Source organism: Lonchura striata, chromosome 5, assembly GCF_050655825.1.
Source record: "Lonchura striata isolate lonStrDom1 chromosome 5, ASM5065582v1, whole genome shotgun sequence".
Lineage (NCBI taxonomy): Eukaryota > Metazoa > Chordata > Aves > Passeriformes > Estrildidae > Lonchura > Lonchura striata.
In genome coordinates, this window is record NC_140707.1 from 70,319,004 (window position 1) to 70,339,929 (window position 20,926).

The 20,926-nt window shown below is 42.9% G+C and overlaps 1 protein-coding gene across 3 annotated transcripts in view; it reads right to left on the reverse strand.

The window, feature by feature from the left end:
- PELI2 (pellino E3 ubiquitin protein ligase family member 2) overlaps positions 1-20,926 on the reverse strand; it is a 71,602-nt gene that overhangs the window by 50,510 nt on the left and 166 nt on the right. The window contains exon 1 of one of the 3 annotated variants that reach the window (XM_085580984.1): positions 1,305-20,919. The exons of the other annotated variants lie outside the window; for them this stretch is intronic. The gene's annotated coding sequence lies outside the window, so the exon portion shown is untranslated. Of the gene's footprint in view, positions 1-1,304; positions 20,920-20,926 lie in introns of those variants that run through there. 3 annotated transcript variants of the gene reach the window in all.

Genomic DNA, 20,926 nt, shown 5'->3' on the forward strand with positions numbered 1-20,926 from the left:
CACCCTTAGAATTAAAGTATGTACTAGTTGACATTGAAGGTGCTGCATGTAGCTGATTTCTTTTGCAATGCTATCAAAATGCAAGCATCTTAAACTTACATACTTCTGCATACCTATGCAAACTACCTCCCTAAAGACTAAAACTGAACAACTCCTGATTTTCACTGGTAGCATTTCCCCCAGACAAAAAAAGAGAAATTTAACTTGGCTTTTCTTGTCTGTTACTAACAGATATACAGCACACCTCATCATTTTTGGATGGAAACCATCCCAAATGACAGATTTGGCTATAAACAGATGAGATGCTGCAGTTTGGTTGTTTCCATAGTTTTAGTGAGTCAAACAGCACATCTTTGCTCACTAAACAATAAAGCTGCAGAAGCAAAATCAGACTAAATGTTCCCTTGTAAGTACATTCTGATCCCATATTTGGTAGAATCCTGTAGACATACTCTGCACATAGCAAAATTCAGGTTGTGCTTACACTGTATTTTCACTTCCCTGAACCAGTGTGGTCCCACACCACTGCCAAAAGCAGCAGTCTCCCTTTCATTTATTAATTCGTTCCCACTGCTTCTCTCCTTGGTTCACATGAAGGGGAAACAAAACTAGATTTATGTTTTAAGTTCAGTTTTAAAACCACATTCCTTACTCTCCAGCCCACTGCAAAGCCACAGAAGCACTTGTATCAGCAACATAGAAAACAGCAGGGAGAAGGAGAGATTCCCTTGGAAGCACTGCAGTCCTACAGCTATCATGACATCCACCACATATGAAGGCTAAAGATACATTATTCACCTTTGCATCACCCAGTCCCAGAGCTTTTCACAGCTCCACACTCAAGTCCTGACTAACAGGAAAATTCTCCTGCTGCTGAAGTATCCAGCACTCCCTCCCTTGAACACACATTAAAAAAGTCACAAGTTTATAGCAAAATACAAACAGAAAGCTTCAACATACACAAAGCTGACAACAAAATAAGTGTATTTGTGTCTCCCTTTATATAATATCACTGCCAGTACTTCAGTCTTTACGCCCTCTTTCCTTGTATCAGCCTCAACAACTCATTTTGTGTCTAGTAATATTTCAGCAAAAGAATGGCTAACAATTTCCTCTTTTTTAAAAAATGGCAAGAATTATTCCAAACACATTTTTCTGCATCACAGCTTCAGAAAACAAGCAGTTGCTGTCTGCCAGTTATCTGAGAATTTCAGTGAAACAGAACAGTGAAGTTATTCTCAAACTTAATCTCACGGGGAAGAGCTGCCAAACAGCAAAAGCAAAGCTAAGGAGTACTTCTGTACCAACTCCAGGGATACTCCTGGTTCACTTCCTCCTCTGAACTGTGTTCTCTGGTGCTCTATCAGTGTCACAGGTATTAACTCAATATGAATTTAGGTCTCAGCTTGTCTCCAGTTGACTGCATGCACCAATGTCTGTTCCAGAAGCAGCTCCACCACCAGAGCTTTGCTAATCCCATTCCTGTCGGGGAATCCTGGCAGTGAACACACGGCTGCTCCTCGAACACTCAGGGCTTCACAAATCTCTGCAACAGATTGCAAGGATCACCTTTAATGCTGAGGTTTCTTGGAGGCTGGAAGGAGGATACTGTTTTATTTATATTGTTTTATCCTTGCTGCCCTCAACCCCAGGCACTGAACAAGACTTGACTGACCAGAAGGTTCCCTTTCCCCACTGCACCTTTGGAAAAATGTACAGCTGCTTTCTGACCACAGAGTGACAGAAAACAGAGCTGGCAGAGTCACCTACTCCATCCCCAACCCAAAGGCTTGATCCAATCCATCCATGACACCTCTGGAAGATCCAGGCCTCCCCACTGTGTTTCAACATCTTTAGAGTTAAAACTTTCCCATGCACACAGCAAGGGAGATCCAGGTCAAGCAAGTCTCCTGCACTTCCTGCCAAAGCCACCAAAGAGCTTAAACAACCTGTTCTCTCTTCCTTCCCACAGCAGGCTCACCTGCTAGAAAATTCATTCCCATCAGATTCTGCTTTCTTTCTGAAGGAAAATGCTTTAAGTCGTTACAAACACAAAACTAAAGTAGCATTAAGTAGAAAGGCTACAGCAATAAGCAACTCCTAGCATAACCAAAGGGCTTCCATCCTTTGATTAACAAAAAGCCACTGATCCAAGACCTTTGGTTTATGTAACCTGGGAGGGAGTCCTGAGTGAAAGACAGTCCCACCTCAGACTCTGCTGGCTAAGACATCTCCATAGGCATAAATGCTTCCTAATCACTACCAGTCGTACAGCTTAACAAAGCCAGTCTTCCTGCAGAGCAAGAAAATCCAAACCAACAAGTTCCAAAGTCCCAAATAATCTCATCTCTTCACCCAATTAAAAGCAATGTTTTGGCATCTGTGAACCTGATTATCCATAAGAAAGCTACGCTGGAGTTATTAATTTTGGCTATAATCAGTTTGAGGGAGGTTTTTTCTTCTTCTGAGACAAGTGTTTGTTCTTACAACTTGCATTTGTAAAGTCATTTTACTATCATAAAACACTTCAGGAAGCATTCCCTTCTCCAGCACTTTTGGAACACTCAGGACAGTGATCAGCCCTGTGTGCTCACAAGCCTTCTCCTCCCCAACACCAAATTTTAGTACTCCTTGCTTTGTCTACTGCTCACTGTACTGTCCTCCAGCCTTCACAGAGGCTGCAGTGATTCAGTGAAATGCAGCTTTGCCCAATCTGTGCCATGACCCCAGATTTTTCAGAGAAAAGGCTGATTTGCATCACTGGCTCAGGATTAGGAATTACTTTTAATTACTTTTTTTAGCTACCTTTCAAAAGTTGCTCCCACCATCAGGAACCCAGCAGTGAGCTGGCCCCAAAGCCTCACATTACACTCACAGAACTTTTATGTTCACATCCACCCAGCCAGCCCCATGGATTAGCTGAGCACACAGTAAAAGGTTAGGTACACCACAAAAAAAAAAAAAAAAAAAAAAAAAAAAAAAAGCTTTCGGAGGCACCTACTGCAGATCAGATAAGCTGCACCTACTTTACTCCTTCACAGGGTATACAAATTAAGTAGAACTTTATCTACTGGAACACCACAAGAAGTCATATGTGCAGTAGCTCAGGTTCTCCAGGGTGACCTTAATTATTCCCTGGTGTTCTGGAGCAGAACTGGTCATTCTTTTGGTTTAGGGAAGGGGAAAAGCTATTCCTGGTTGCTGTGGCCTCCTCCTGTTTCCCCCACCTCCACCCACCAAGAGATGAAAGAATCTGGTACCCTACAGATCAGGTTAACTCATTATTTTAATTATTCCACTCCACACATTCCCTTCCAGCACCAGCAGGACTACGCTGCTATTACAACAGTTGTAACATATGAGTAATAAAACAATCAAGTTTGGTTCAGGAGAATATTTATAGAAAATACAGCTGACTAATGCTCATGCATGTTTAGTTTACGTAATACAGGCACTTCAAGAAAAACCCACCTGATCTGTATTAACTTCACTCTATCCAGAAAGTTAAAGGATGCTCTTGGCTTGCAAATACCAAATGGATTGTGTAAGAACTGCTTTTAAACAGCTTTATTTACACCACACATCCAGCTGCCTCCAAGATTCCCAAAATTTCTGGCTATTTTGATACTCTTCTCCTCACTGAGGTGTAAAGGAAGAAATTATGAAGTAAAATAATACAGAGGCAACCAGTCCTCAACCAGTCAGTTCTTTATTACTGCAGCTACCTGGCACAGAAAACCAGGGAGATCCACTCAGGAATACACAAGAGCTGGTGTTTCTCCTGGGCTGGGAGAAACTTTCTGCACAAACTTCTTCCTACACTCCTTGATTTTTCTTAGCAAGTGGCTTGTTACTTGTCCCAGATTATTTTTCTGGAAAATAATTTGTTATTTCTGTTTTTGTGAAATCAAAGACAGCTCTGTAAGTAGCACAAGAGTTTGATTAAAAGCTGACACTCTGGAAGAACCCAAGGAACATGCTGATGCAGGCTGCTAGAGCATCAGGATACGCTTCAATTAAAGCAGTCAAATAACTTGACAGTTCCAAACAACTGAATAGATAAAAACTCTCTAGGCAGTGATGACTTGAGTCTCACAACATGAAACACAGATAACCATGATATGATCATGGAAAAAGAAAGGTAGCAACTTTAACAGGAAAAAAAAACCTCCATATTCAAGGCATTATTATACAATTCCAATAGAAGTAATATGCCAGCAGAGCATTAGAATGCAAGATGTTTCCCTTTCAAAAAGCAAAGGGGGTAAGGGGTAAAGAAACCTCTTCTTTCACATAATGATTTCCTTAACAATCCTTATTTTCAACATTTTACTGCTCCCCCCAGCATTCATTTAACAAGGAGGCAATTTTATTGAGTGCTTTAAGCCCATCTCCAAAGCTGCCAGCTAAAACCCTTCACCACTGCATAAAACCAGCAAAAAAACAGGATATAAACTAATCAGGTTCATTTCAAAGCATGCTTTTTATTCCAGCTAAAGGAGCACAAGAGGTGGGCAAAGCAGCATGTTTAGAGAATCCTCTTTCCAACCCTAAACCTCTCACAGCACAGAGGAAATGCTGCTCATCTGAGAAGGATCCATCATCTACCAAATGCCACCAGAATTGTTGGATATGGAGTTCGGTTAAATAAACACAGATACAGCAAAAAGCAAGACCTGACTTTCACTGCATTCAAAACAAGTCAGAAAAACACAAAATCAATCCCTTTCAAAGCAAAGTACTACACACAGCTGGGTTTTGGGGCACAGGAGGAAAGAAAGGAAGGAGAATCCTGTTGATCCAAACCACCAGAGGCTTAAGAACCACACAGCTTTGTTTGGAAACTATTTACAATCTGCCTTTAAACATGACATCAAGAAAAAGCTGCAAGTTTCAGAATTGAGACAAATTAGACATCATAGCATGCAAGAGGATGAGAGACCTCAAAACCCACCTGCCCTGACATTCTGAACATTCTCCCAACCTATTTGTACTTCCCACATGCTCCAAGGTGCAAAACCAAACTGCTCAAGTTTTAGCCTGAGGAATGAACAGTAATAACACCATGTTACAGCTGAAACTGCACTACATTAAACATTATGGAGAAACTACATTGCACTCAAAGGACTATCTGAGCCATTGAAAATAAAAGCACAGTCCCAACAGTTCCTTCCTAAGAAATCAAGTGCTTTCCCTAAAACCCTATCAAGGACTATTTAATAGTTCACATTTTCATAAGAAAAGGTGATAGCTTTCTTCTAACTTCAGTTCACCTCCAAATGTAAGCAGTGGCAATGTCATTTTTATGATTTCACAGACAGTGCAAGAAGTTCCAGGATGTCTGCTACAGCTTTTTCAAACACTCAAGCATGGCAAGAATCTTCCTAGGCTGGTTTCAGTACCATTTAGCACAGAGGAACAGAGAAAATTTGCATCCATTTTCTGAATATAGGTGATGTCACCAGAAGTGCACTGAATAGAAAGTGAGGCACTCAATTATTGCATCCTGAACTGCAACATCCAACTCTTAATTCCATCAATTTTAACATTCCTTTTAGTTTTCCAGGGGAAAAGACACCCTTACAAATGCACAGCTCCCAATTCAACCTAAAATTCTGAATAGAATCCCAAATATTTGCCTCAGAAATAGAAAATAAAGAATTGGGTTTCTTTCTTTGTAGCACTTGCAAGCATTGCTGCCTCTGAACACAGCAGCTTTCTTAATATCACTGAATCTGCATTATATCAACTGCTCCATGGCACAAGCTGTCAAAGGGAAGATAATCTACTGCACTGCCTGCTCCTAGCATGATTAGAGTGGGTAAGGAAAGAGAAAAAGCAAAGAATTACCTTTCTGCCTGTTCTTGCTTAGGAGGTGTGTTATGTACCCTAAAATTCACACAGAATAAATTATTCTTCATACCCTGCCTGAAAGAACTACCTGAAACCTACTGGTACAGAGGCATCACAGCACTGCTGTAACTGTGGGGTTTTTTTTAAAAAGTCTTAATAAACCAGAAATTAGCAGTGCAGCAGTGCAGAGAGCTAGACTTTAATAGATCTTCTTCTGGCTTAAAACACACTGACAGCTTACTAATTCACAGCAACCTTGGGTGTTTGCTTTTATCATAATCTATAACAAAGTTAATCAGACATCTCTAGCCAGGAAAAGATTTCTGCAAAGCCATTAGATGTTTACTGCTGATCAGCAGAATGAATTCTGATCTATGTACCTTCATGACAGTAAAATCTTTCCGTTTCACACTTTCACCAAAAGAATTTGGAGATTTTGCTTTCCTTACGAGGGCTTCCCAAAATGCTACATAAAATAAACACTGACCTTTCACAGGCCTCAGAAAGCACCACTTACTAAGAATGAATCAAAGCAACAGAAGTAATTAATTCCTAGTGGTTTTTCATGTCCAAATGCTCAGAGATTCTGATCTCTGAAGAAACTCACTACAGAGCTTTGTGTAGCAGTGCCTGGACAGGAGATCTTGCACTGCTGTGCTCTGCAGATGGGAAGGAAACTCCTCCTCACTGAAGCACCAAGAGATTTTTATGCAAGACAACCACACAAGATTGAGTTCATACACAGTCCAAGCTCTGCAACTCTGCAGCCACACTGAAGGCTCTACAGCAGAGATGTTTCCTAGAGCAAAACTCTCTCTCAGCTCCTTTGCAGGACTATTCCAGCCTGACTACTTCTGGTTACACTCTGCAAGCTGAACTTTCATTCCAACAGATATTAAGTAATGTGCACAAGTGGCACAATGGTTTGTAGAAGAGAAAATAAGTTTAAAACCACAGATAGTTCTCCCTCAAATTATTTCCTTTGGAAATCCAGCTCTTTTTCTCTGCCAACACCCACAAAGACAGACAGCATACTATTACTATTTTTGTTCACCAACTTTCAAGAAAACAAGCCACCCCATATGTTTCTCTCTATTTCTCTAGACTCCTTTGATTTTAAAGGCAAGGACACCCTATGGGGCAAACCAGACCAAGAAAACAGAGGATTTGTTTAAAGCAATGTTTCCCCAAATACAGGTCATAATATCAAACAGCAGTACAGGACTCAGAAGTAGCTTTTGCAAGCCAAATGGAAATTCAGCTGTGGAAATAAAGCTCATGAGCCCAAGACTGAAATTGGAAGTGCATTGCCCAGCAAAGCATGACTGCAGGAGCTAGTTCAGAGACACAGAAATCAAGTAATTGATTACAGCTGCCTGGCTCCAGAGATTCCCTGTTGCCCTCAAGTTTTTATACCTGACATCACTCTCCATAAGGGCACCTTGGCCATGCTGCACTGTTTCCAGCTGAAGAGGGGAGTGGTACAATGCTGAAAAGCTTTGCAGCCACTGCAGCACATGAGGATGTGAAAGACTCAGATTATGTCTGTACTATCTTGTTTTTATGTGGGTTGTGCAGATACCAAATTCTTTGCTGTCCTCCCTTGCCCAGCTAAAGGTGCTGCATGTGCATTTCAGAACATAAAGCACACATGCCCTTGCTACTCTGTCAATTCTTTGGCATTATACACATAAGAATGTCTCTAAGGGTCTCTCACAACTCTTTTCCTTTTCTCCTACAGTCCTATCAAAAAAGAGCATTTGCAGAAATCTCTCACACTGCACCACCTTGAGGGGAAGCAGAAAATAAAAATGATATCCAGAAATACTCACACCCCATCAGTTTGTTTCAGTATCTTTGTAAAACTCAGAAGATCTGTAAAATCTCCTAGAACTGCCCATTAGAAAGGAACAAGCCTGAAATCTACTGGAGAGACATTCAGGTCTGGACAAATCCCAAATTTTTCCTTTTAGAGTTTCAGCCAAGCACAAAAATCCTCCACTAGGCTATTTTACAACCACTAGGAAAAGAAGACTTTCCACATCCAGAAAATTTACATGTTTGAGTAACACAGAATACTATTCTTAGCTCTGAACTGAGCTCATCCATAAGGCAAAATAGGAGGCTGCTAAACAACATGAGACATTGTTGACAATTCTCAAAGCAGTTTCAGGTTGTGTTCAAAATTATTCCAAAAAGCTGGTTTTCCAAGAAAAGACAACACTCAAGTGATTGTCTTCTCCACCCAAACCTCTCCTACACCCAGCCCTCAGTTACAGCAGAACATTTGTGTCCATTCCCACTCACTCAAACTCGACATCCCAACACTGTTATTACTACTGCAGGCAGCAGAGGTGAAGCACTAGTAGTGACAAGGAGAACAATGAAAAAACAAGGAGTTTCATAAGCCAGGGAACCAGCAAAGCATGATTTCCTCTGGGTACATGTCTTGCAGTTGGATTCCTTCTTTGTCTACTGAGGTGACAGCTCCAACTGAAGCTTTTCCTCTGAGGTGAGAATCAGTCACATGGATTCCCTGATGCCTAACAAGGAGGGGGGTAGGAATCTCATTCATCTTTACAGCTTCTCCTCACCAGAGCTCAAATAGCATCAGGAGGCTGTGGAATAAAATCAGTTCAGTGACATCCTTCATTTCCAGTTACAGACTACAACCTCACCTGTCACTACATCTCTCAGTAAATCACGGCATATTCACCAGAGGCAGATGGAAAACGACTGGGAGAGGGAGCCCGTGGTGCCAGCAGAGCTGAGGATTCAGTGTCCTGCAAGGAAACTGCCTGGAGAGTGACTGCTTCTCTGCAGATGTGGCATCACCATCCCAAAACTGACACCTTGTTCTGTCCCCAAACCAGATCCTTAAACAGCTTATCCCACCCCAGCAACAGCAGCAGCTCCAGAGTCTACTGATACCTTGTGAAGGCTGGCCTAGAACAGAGACTAGACTAAGTTAAAGAATAAAGTAGGGATTTATTAGGAGGCCTCAATGAAACCACTTTGGGCAGAACAAGAGCCCAGCCAGGGCTGCACTTCAGGTGAACCCAAAATGGTCACAAAAGGTCACAGTTTCACATTTTTATAAGTTCTGCTCCATTTGCATATTGAAGTTCATTGTCCAATTCCAGTTTTAGACCAGGCAGTCCCATCCTGCTTGTTTTTCTCTCTTCAGCCCACATTGTTTGTGCTCCTGGGGCTGAGATTTGGATCATTTGTCCTTGGTGCCCAGCTGGAGAAGGAATTGTCTCCCTACTCTGTGAAGAGAGCTCACCATCCCCATCCCCTGAGATGAAGCCCAGACCCATACATTTAAGCAGCACAGAATCTGAAACATAGAAAAGCTAAAACCAGAGGCATCACTAGAAGCAGTTATGACCATCAGTGTAACAAACACCTATTCAGAACTTTTCCCAATTTTAAAGATTTGTTTATGCCAAGACAAATTGCCCATCTGAACAGTCATTATCTGGACTTTTGTTCTTCCAAAAAAAACCAATAAATAACAGGAAACTAAAATGTCCTGTCAAACTCTGCTTGCTATACCAGTTTTTTTAAAATTTTGACAACAGCTGCCACACTGCATAGGTCTGTACATCAAATAAACTCAGTCCTTCTCCAAATACAAAGTAAAATCTAGGAAGAGAAGCAGGAAGAAAATGAAATGTGTGTTATTCCTACCCTGACCAGCCTTTAGATATAATAATGACTAAGTAAACAAAATGCTGCTCACAATCACTTACACAAGCTCCACTTAGTTCATGTACAAGTAAGAATGGTGGAGGAGGTAGGAAAACATTCCTTTGTACTCATGGGTACAATAAATGAGTTGTTTTTACAAATGAATACACTTATTTTCTGGATATTAAAGAGCATCATACATTCTTATCTCTCTTAGTTTAACTCAGCTAAATGTTTTGGTCTCTTGACTTAGGCATGACAAACTGATCTTTAATGCATTTCTCAGTCTCTGCACAGCACAAAGCATCCCACTTTTACCACCTGACATATTCATAACTAATTTCATCAGCTCACAAAACTGAGACAGCTGGTTTTTCTCAACTCTCATCTCTGCCCAAAACTTACAAATAAGCCCATATTCCTTCTGGCTTGGGTCTGAACAGAGTCTGCAACTGGACCCCAGCCAAGCCCAAATCCAGTTCCTTCCTTACCCCCATGCACTGGAGACAGAATGCCCAGAGGTGAAAGAGCAAATAAATCACTTTTGCTTCAATCTGCTTACCCTTTAACAAAGCATAATTTTATCATTGTTCTCCCTACAACAAGAGATTTCCAGTAGGTAAAGCCATAACACAAACCAGTCTCCTCCAAAGAGCTGAAGGTGCAAACCAGCAATACGTGATCAGAGGCCAATTCCTGAGCTGAATTTGAAGTCCCATTCCACGTAATAAACTAGGAGGGTACACAGAGCTTGACTTAGACCCTGCTAATCACTTAAACCCTGTCTTTGCTTACAGAGGGAACTGTACTTTCTGTAGTCTTCCTGCATCCTTACATGGACAGCTATTTGCTGGGTAACACCAGTCTCTGCATGCTGGAAACCCTAAACTTGCAATAAAACTGGATATATGGCACTCCAGTTCTGCAGCTGGAAGTGGGATTGCACAACCAGAGATAAGGCACAGCTAAGTGAGCAATGGAACTCCAGCATTTGTGCTCAAACATGGAAAAAGGCACCAAACTCAAGTCAAAAAATAAAGCTCTTTTGCTCTGACAGCAAGCAGACTGAAAATACTGGAAAAAACCCAGCTTATCTTTCATAAGCAAAAGAAGGAACATACCCAGAGATTTTGGGAAAGCTCCATCAAAGTATTTTAAATGGGCACAGGGACTCATTACCAAAAAGGGCAGAAAAAACCATTTGGGTATTATGAAAATATTTACGAGATTACGAGGAAAAAATTGCAGTGCACATCCCTAAAAGCAAACAAGCAGCTTGCAGTCTCTACCCTGGCACCTTGAGCAAGGCATCTCAGCCAGGCAACAAATCCCAGTACTGTCAGTAAGAACAAAGCACTGCAGCTTCCATGGCCCATGGAGGCAGATCCTGCAACTTCCCAGATTGCCAGCACCATCCCAAGGGCAGCTGCAGCACCAGGGCTGTTCTGAGGCATCTCTCACCTTCCATTCTTTTCATGCTTCCAGTGAAGCCCAGCCTAAAATAAAAGTGGAGTCAAAAAACCATGCAAGGCTTGTCCCAAACTTCCTTCTCCAGTTTTTGCTCTGATGGAAGAAATCACTCAGCTGCTCACATGAACCAGCACCTGCCTTCTCACAGATCTGCCCCAACACCAAATCATTCAATTTGCCTAATTTGCCAGTAGTTTTTTGGCAAAACCACTGAAGTGCTGGCAGCCCATTTAATTAAATCTTCTGGCAGAGTCAGATGAGGGAACACTTAGAATTCCTCTGTACTGCAGACCTGCAGCAGGGCACTGCCACCTCTCCCATCACACACGTGGTTCTGCAATGGGACTCCTGCCCACTGCCCAGCACACACCAAACTCATGAATCAAAACTCACTCCCTGATGCACTGAGAAACTACTCCAGCACATTTTAAGATTCAGAATGCAATTCAAAGTAAGTATTGCATGTATGGTAGCAGGAAGGTTAGGGCAAGCACAAGGTAATGAATCCTATCAAGTCTGAAAGATTTGTCTTCAACACCAGAATGATTTTGAATCCAAGTATTGAGCTGCACAGCCACTTGCTCTCAGAGGTCAAACATGCACGAGGAGGAAGGCAACTTGAAAGGACAGCAACATTTTGGTTTATTAGTCAGTGTTCCATAAAAAACACAGTCAGTCTGTGAGGTGCTGAACCCTGGCACAGGATGTGCTGGGAAGCAGGAACCACACAGCCCTCGCCATCTTTCACCAGCACGGCGTCTTCTGTGAAAGGAGGACACACACAAACTCTACTCCTGTTTCAAAGGCTGTGCCTCTACCAGCACTAAATCAGACACCAACAATCAAAATGAATTCATGCTGTTGCACATGAAGAAATACAGCTGTGCTTATATCAAAGTTTCAGCCCATTAACTTCTGTGTCCAGACTAAACAGTTCTTTCACTCTTTCTAGGGGCATGTGCTCCAGGGTTTGCACATTTGGGCTCCAGTTTATTTGTAACAGGCAAGCAGGGATTTGAGCTTTTATTCACTTCAATTTGTTTACTTTCATACAGTGACTAATCGTCTTCACAGTCAGTCCCACTCTGTCCTCACCCATGACATTTCCATGCCTTAAAAGAGGATACACCTTAGAAGTCTGAAGCTTACCTGGTTTGTTGAGGCATTGCTAAAGCCAGCCAGTTTGGAGAATAAAATTCTTTCATGACAGCTTGTAAACTGGATTCTAAATTAAAGACAGCACACATTTCTGGGTGAAGAGCAATCTGAAAGCCCACTAAATGCATAGTTACAGTTCAGCAAGTGCTTCAAAAAGTTAAAAAGCATTTCTCAGAAAGAAAGACTGATAACTTTTTGTCCTCAAATTTCTTGAATGTAAAGAGAAAATAAAATTATTTTGCAAAAACGGGGGTCAGTTAACATTACAGTACTCAAGGAGATGACCACAATCCTTCTTGGCCTTCTCTTTTTAACCTACTATATGCCAGTTGTCTCACAACTTTCCTTGCCTGTCCCCACTCCTCTGGGGAGGCAGCACGACAGACATTTTACACAGTACTTGACTCACTGTGCAGCTGCCTGCTGGCGCCTTTGGTAAATACAATTAGTTGCTACACAGCAATGTAACTATATCATAGTTAATACAAGCAATAAATACGACAAAAGAACATCAGGTCTTTATTGACAAACACTCAGTGAGGGCACGTGTGGCCTTTGTACCAATTCCCTAGAACAGGAAGCCTTTTGCTACCCAGATTAGGCACAGCCCACATCTACTCCATCCTCCTTGAAACACGAGTTGTATCTACAGTGAGGTCAGCATGAAATATTAAAAATTATACTGTTAAATTATCTGAAGTAAGTAACTTCCAGAAGCACAAAACAGAGCCTGTTTGCTTTCCCTCTCCAGCAGAAACAAACTGCTATTAAAAGCAGGATGCTTAGAGAGGTCCTTCAGCTATCAGCACCTTCACATCATTCCTCATCAAATAGAGCTCATCTCCAAACCACTTTGCTTTTAACACAACAAACTCTTCAGCTTTGTAGACGTTGTCTGTATCCATTTTCACAACTGCTGTTTCTAATATGCTCTCTCCAGATGACATTTCTGTTGTGAAACAGAGGAAAGCTTTTAGCTGAATTACTCTCTCTTCTCCATGAGCCAATAACTGCTGCCCTACCCAGCTGCATCCATGCTTCCCAGTGACCTCACATGAGGACTTCCAAGGCTGGAATACAAAGAACTGAGAGAAACTTCATTGCAAAACAGCTGATAGTTGCTATTTTTGGGAACAGAGGTTATACTAATCAGAATGTGTAATTATAGAAGCATTGTCTAGATGAAGACAATGCAAGTCCAGCGTCACCTTGTTCACACATCACTCATAGCCCCATCACACTAAAATGCATCCTCCTGCCACACGGCCCCTCAGTGACAAGCCTTCAAATACCAAATATTTAAATCTACTGAAGTTTCACTGTATAGGGATTTCCTGCAAGGGCTGTCTTCCTGAATCCCAAAGATCTTTTAACTCAAGCCAATGAGTGCTGTTTGCAGGAAAGGCAGGAGAGATGTTTATTCCTAGGCAAACCCCAAGACAGGTTACTCTTAGTGCTGAATTCCCAGCACCACGATGGCTACTCAGACTTTAAGAAAACTCTACAAACAGTTTGCTGCCCACTGTCCTCCCCTGCTCTTTGTTTGGTTTTAAATCATTATTCAGTCATGGACAATGCAGAGACCCAGGGAAAGTATTTGCACAGGAGGTGACATTACAAAGTCAAGCAGAGGAGTCAGCACAGAGGGGGCACAGCTGGTGGGACAGCACTGCTCCTGCTCAGCCCTCAGAGCTCACTAATCTCTGCTCTGGAACCCCCACTGCTCTCAACTGTACTTTTTGTTTAACATGACTACCAAGACTATTCCAGGCTAACAAGTAATAGGATTAAAGCAGTCTAATCCCAGATGTTACTTACAGTTTGTCAGACAAGGCACAAACTGGTCTCCTAAAGTACAGGGACATCACTATGAACTCAAGACCCAGGACCAACCCACATCAAGCTACAGCAGGAGATGCCTAAAAACAAATATGATGCAAAAATAAGGGAGGCATAAAATTCTGAAATGCAGCTTATCAAGAGGGAAACAAGGAAAGGCAGAAGCCCCTCAACATATTGGTCTACTATGCAGGTGAAATGAAAATGCAAGGGCATTTAGTGATGTCTTTATAAAACCAACAGAATGAGCAGCTTTGGCTCAGAAGTCTCTGGAAGCAGGCACACTCCCTATGCCAGCATCCTCATTCCTGTCCCTCAAGCTTTAAACTCGTGACAAGTCACGTGCAAGCTTCCATTGGTGACCTTGGGACAGAGCAAGAATAAACATAAGGATTTCTGTTGATAAAAGAAAAAGCATCCCAACACAAATGAGATTTAGGGTATCAAACAGCAGAGGCAAAAAAGGATTTGAAAGCACAAAGTGCACTGGAAACCAGCTCGAGATCCTGCTTCAAGGTGGGAGCTTAGACCAGATCTTCCTCTACTTCACTTGCCAGGCTGACCACAGGACAAGTAAGCCACAAGTATGACAGTGCAGAATAACCAGACTGAGATGACACCACAAGAAGCACATAACAAAGACTGCAAATAACACACCAGAGGAGTCATCTTGGGTAGGTTTCAGAGCTACACCAGTCACAAGTGCTCAGGACAAACTGGGAACCAAAGGCTGTGCAGATAATACCAACAGGAAACAAGACACTTCTGTAGGACTTTGCAAACAGTTGTAACACTTCTCTGCTGGCACCCTGAGCTAACAAACTCAACCTAGAGCAAGGCACAGGCTCGGTACTACACACACACCTCATTAGGGTACAGAATAAGGAGTTCGTTGTCTTAAAGTATCAAGTTTATACCTTCTATCACTACTGAGCAAGTCAGAGTAACATTAGTTCTGTAAGTATAAACCAGCCATCATTTCCATTTGAACTGGATAATAAATTCCTGACTTCTTAGGAAAAACCTGTTCTCAAGCAACCTTGTAATCACAATAAAAGAACAGTTAAGAAAGAACACGAAATAGCTTAAGTAAGATACTGCTTTCAGCAAAAAAACCAATTCTTAACAGCCTAGAAATAATTTATTGGTTTATATGCATATTTTAAAGTAGAACCAAGTGGACTGTTACAACATTTACCCATTTACAAATTTCAGCTGAAAATGGAAAACTATTCATCCCTGATTCTGCCAGGGCTGAAGAGGAACAGATACTTGGTTCTACACAAGAACTGCATCAAAGGCAAAGTCCTATATTTCCCAGACTTGTTTATTCAGAGTAAACTGTTTTCCATATTTTAAGAAAATAAAACCGAAGTCTTTCACTACCACATGTGTGACCTCCTGCCTGTACACACCAAGGGGATTAGTTTTAACTTCCAGAATGCACTCAGTTTCCTTTTTATAACAAACATTAAACATGCAGACATTTGATGCTGTGATTTGCTTCAATAAACATAGATTTTAGAGTCTGACGTTTCTGCTCTCTGATTTTACATCAGTACTGAGATGTTGTGAATAAAGCCTACAGCTGGATACAAACCTGCACTCTGAGAAAGTCAAATGTACTCCAAGGAATAGGATAGCTGCAAAAAAAACAACTCAAGTATGTTTTCTTTCTTAAATGAAGCAAAATGTTTGCTCTATTCAGCCATGTACAAGCTTTCCAAAAAAATCCACAGACCTTTCCTCAGATATAATCCTTTCCACTGTTTCCCTACGCTGCAGTTAATGTTCTATTCACACACAATTCTTCTGCTGTTTGATTAATCTCCTTGCAAGTTCTGAACTGACCCTGATGACGCATTTGCAATATGCACATATAAGATCCACCGTAAACCTAGAACAAGACATAAAGGTCACCAAGAAGCCACTGTCAATATGAAAAAGAAAAAAATATGAAAAAGAAAAATTTAAAAAAAAAAAAATCTGTTTCTCCAGAACAGCAGCCTTCCAGCTATAACTGCTGGAGCCAATGACTCTCAGAGAATCATGACCTTGAACACATTTAACTGGTAGTTCCCATTATATGCTGCAGTCACTCCTTTAAATGAAACCTAAAGTACATTTTTAAATAAGGCTTAACAGCAGAACTCGAGTCACCTAAGCAGTTTCACCAATATATCTATAGCAGACAGAGCAGGAAACCACCAAGTCATTAAACCAAGCCTCAGTCTGGTATCAGCAAATCCATCTATGTGCAAACTAAGTCCCCAGTTTAATTCCACAGCCAGGATGACTCTCCCTCCTCCTTCAGTCCATGCACAGCAGCAAACACCACCCAAGGACAAGCAGAGATCCCACACTGCTTCTGCACTTGTCAACACCACTGCAAACCTGCACTGGCTTCTTCCCAAACTGCACAGCAAGAGATAGACATGAGTGACTTGAAAAGCCAGACAGGTAAAAGTTTAAAAAAAAACAGAAATTTGTTTATAAGCAGAAGATACTTCAGAAACCTTATTTACCCTGCAAGAAGGTGGCGGTAGTGGGAATTCTGATCAGTCAGAAAGAGACATTATGAAAAATAGGAATTTAAAAATGCATGTCTCTTTGGATTAATACAAAAAGACTGTTTCAGATCTAAAGTTGCTTCAAGTATAAAGTGGTCCATCAAAGAGAAGAGCTTCCCAAAAATTATCACAGAATGTATGACTGTAAACACAAGTGAGAATTTTTGTAGAATCCCAGATTGGGATTGGATTGGAAGAGACCTTAAAAACTATTTGGTTTCAACCCCCTACTGTGGGTAGGGCCATCTTCCACCAGACCAGGCTGCTCCAAGACCTATCCTTTCATTGTACTTTTTCAAAAAGTTTAATTTAAGCAGAACTACAGCCTGTTTATTCAAGGATGTCCATGAATCCACATTAAACAATGCTCACATAACTCACAGTGGCTTATTTCAGCACTGAAGCCTCCAAATTAAACAATTCCTTTATTTTAATGATAGTCAATGGAAAATTTACATATAAAATGTTCAAAATTACTACTGTAACAACACTGAGGGACAGTCCTTCGAGCTTTGTTTGGTTAAATTTTTAAAATTCATTAGATATTGGAAAATCCGCTAAATCTGTACAACAAAGTCTTCCTCAGCTGAGGATGCACCAGGCTGCACCACCTTGCTAAGGAGTAGCAAATACCAAGAAAGCCTTTGGTTAATAAGAAATATTCCATTTACATGTACACAGGTACCAGAAACCCCATCCAAATAAAGCATTCAGCGTCAGGTACAAATCTTTCACTGCTACAGAACTCTGCCACTGACTACAGCTCATGTCTCCTTGCTGTTCCTCCTTCAATTTACATCATTTTAATCAAGTGACTTTCCTAAGAGGTCACAGCTGCCCATCCCCATCGTGCAGTCCCAAAGGATTTAAGGGCACCAGGCCACTGACACCTGCCTGCAGTGACAGTCACCCCCTGCAGCCAGGGACCAGCTCCTCCATGCATTTCGCAGAAGTGACACTGCTGGAATAAAGGGCACAATTTCAAGTTAGGGGACAAAGGGGCACCAGGAGCAAGGGGCCAAAACACTAAGGCACTAGATAAGTCAAACAAAAGCTACTGACAAAGGCAGTAACAAACACCCTGACACTACTCAGGTACTTGGTACTGCATTCAGCATCTCCTTAACTCCCTCCAGCCCCACGTTCCAAGAAATATATAATGAGTCATTACTTTGACAGGACTTCAAACAAAGCTGCTTTCTTTTTTTCTTCAAAAAGAATTAGAATATGAATGTTTCTGCTTCACCAAGAAATCCAGAGCCTTTTGTGAGCAGATGATGCTACGAGCAGATGTACACAAGCAGATTCACAATAAAGCAGATGATCTCTTCTTTACCAGCCGTCTTGACCTGTCTGGCTCGATTTACATAAACTGTTTCTATCCACTACAACATTGATTATGTAAACCTCGGCAAAACCTTAACCAAACATACGCTGCCACATCACTGCCAGCACAGACGTAGCACAGAGCTGGGAGAAGGTTATCAGAAATGTGTTTGTGACACGAAACGCCTCGGGCTTTGCTGGGGCTCACCCTGAGGTGCAGACTGAGCAATCCCAAGTATTGAGACAATGAGGAACGTGCCCTGCTGGGAGAGCCACCTCCTGCCAAAAAAACACGCCTTCCCCTCGATTTAAAGGTCAACGTAGAGCAACCCCACTTTAATATTGCTAAGGCAGAGTGAGAGCTAAAGATAAAGGGAAAGTTTTGTCATCTTAAAAACAGGAGCTCAGCAGTTTGCCAGGTATGCCAATTCCTTTGTTCATCATCCTTTTCACCACCTAATTTAAAAGTCTCACAGTTCAAGACACAAGTTATTCATCAACATCACAATCAAGGCTTCTTTAAAAAAAAACAAAACAACCCATACAGTGTCTCAAAACAGCTTTTTCTTTTTTTTTTTTTTTTTAAACCTAGCTGCGAGGCTGCTCTATCAATTTTAATAAGGCAGCTGTAACAGGAGCTGCAACAGTAAGCTTGTGCTGGTCCCCAGGTCTCAGTGTCACTGCAGGGAGGAGAGCAGATTTACACTGTCTTATTTAAATGAAACTCCAGATTACAAGATTTTAATACAAAACAGGTATTAAGTGGTTTTTTCAGCATACTGAACAGCTTAAGCTGTTCCAAGAGTTCCTAGTCACAAATAGTGAGTCACCAAAGAGAGGGATGTTTACATTATTTATGGCACTACAAACATTTAAGACACCTCTGATAGGACAGGCAGTAATGAACTCCTGAAGCAGCAAAGGGCTCTTAAAACAACAGTCTTCGGTCTGAAATTTAAAAACGCAGTTGCAGAAGTCATGAGATTTCCTGGATCGTTTCCATCTAGCCCTACATCCCATTGTGTGAGCAGTGACAGCCAGTGCCACATTGTCTGAGTGCAGCCACGGGGACACTCGGCTCCCTCGCACAGACTTCTTGTCCCTGGCTGCACTGCAAGGACAAGAGCATCTGTTTGCATTTTCAGTGCATCTTACACCTACAAGATGCAGCCTCAGTAGTTTCAGAGAGCAGCTGAAACTCAAACAGGACCTAAACCCAGCCATATACATTTTATTGCGATTTTATTTGTGTGTTTCAACACACACAGTGAAGATCAAGAGCCCAGCAGAACCGATAAGCCGAGATCAATGCGCCCCCATATTAAAAGCAGAGCGCACCAGACTTTGCCAGGTTAAGATCAGAGCCAAAACATTTCATACTTCTGTACTTTCAACTGCTGCTAAAAATAGTAAAGCAACAGAAAGGAAAATGCTTCCAGCTGTGCACAAAGAGCCTCTGCAGCACAACATCAATTTATGCACTCTAATTTAATTAAAGATTCTGCATTATACTATGACTTTATTGTCAGAGACAGTGTTGCACAGCTGAGCTTGCCCTCCACTGCCACAATTGAAACAGTAAGAGCGTTTCTTTATTAAATTTAGTGTGATAAGGGTATTCCTCACGAAGCAAGGGACTTAAATTCAAGGATTTCAAGAACCAGCCACACCACGTTCATGATAGCAGCTGTGTTTTATTCCACGGTAACTGCGTCTTGACCCAGTCTCGTGACAGGAAACATTCAGCATCCCTGAAGGAAAAAAGGTGCACTACTGGATACGAGTACCCAGCCTGGATTGCTCTTTTCCAAACATTTATTCTGCAAAGGTGAACACGGCTCTTTAGGAAACCACCAAAACAGAACAAAAAAAATCCCTAAGAAGCCAGAATAGGCTTTTCTAAGACCTTGCAGCAGATATGTACCAGATTCTGGGGGAGGCTGAGTAACGCAGCGAGGCTGTGACCGTGCTGCTTCGCGGCTGGCTCCGAACCTTTCCGTTGTGTTTAGCACTGAAAAAACTACTCCATTAACCACACGTTGCCACGCACTGAACTACCAAAATTAAGCATCTCTTCTGAGGTTGCGAGGGCTCCCAGCAAGCACGGCTTAGACGCTTCTCTCTCATCTGCTTCCGCGGCGCTCAGCACAGCGGCTGCGAGCTTTAACAGCAGGGCAACAGCGTAATGCCAAGCGGATTACTTTAAGATCCGTATCAAGCCGAGAAAATAAACATTTCCACGACGAATCTGAGTATAAGCGCTTCACCCTCCCCATTCCAAAGTCATCATCCCTGCCATCTGCAGCGAGGACGCCGTCTCCCGGAGCGCAGCGGCCGAGGGACGGCGGCACCGGCGGAGGGACGGGGCCCGCAGCGGGGAGATCTGTGTGCCACAACCCCGCACCCCCAGGCACTGCAAGAAGTTTCTTCTCCAAATCCCGCCGCGACCTCGATGCCCGAGAGCGGCCGGACCTCGCTCCGTCCGTCCCTCCGGCACAGGGACCACCCCCCATCCATCCACCCATCCCCGCTCCCCTCCGGCACCGGGACCACCCCCCATCCATCCGTCCGTCCATCCCCGCTCCCCTCCGGCACCGGGACCACCCCCCATCCATCCGTCCGTCCCTCCCCGCTCCCCTCCGGCACCGGGACCACCCCCCATCCATCCGTCCCTCCCTCCCCGCTCCCCTCCGGCACCGGCAACCGGCACCGGGTCCCCGCAACGGCCGCACCGCGCGCCCCGTCACGCACCGGGACCTCCCCCGCTTCACTCCTCCATCCCTCCCTACTCCCCTTAGGCAACGGGAACCCTCCATCCATCCCTCCCGGCTCCCCTCGGGCACCGGGGTCACCCCCCCGCCTCCAGCGGCCGCGGAGAAGGCGGGAAGCGCCACGCGCCCCCCTCAGCTCCGAGCGCTCTCTCAGCGCGGAGACGCGGCCGGCGCTGAGCCGGAGGCTGCGAGCGGACCGCCGCGCTTCTCCCTTCCGCACCACCGCCAGAACCCCTGCCCGGCACT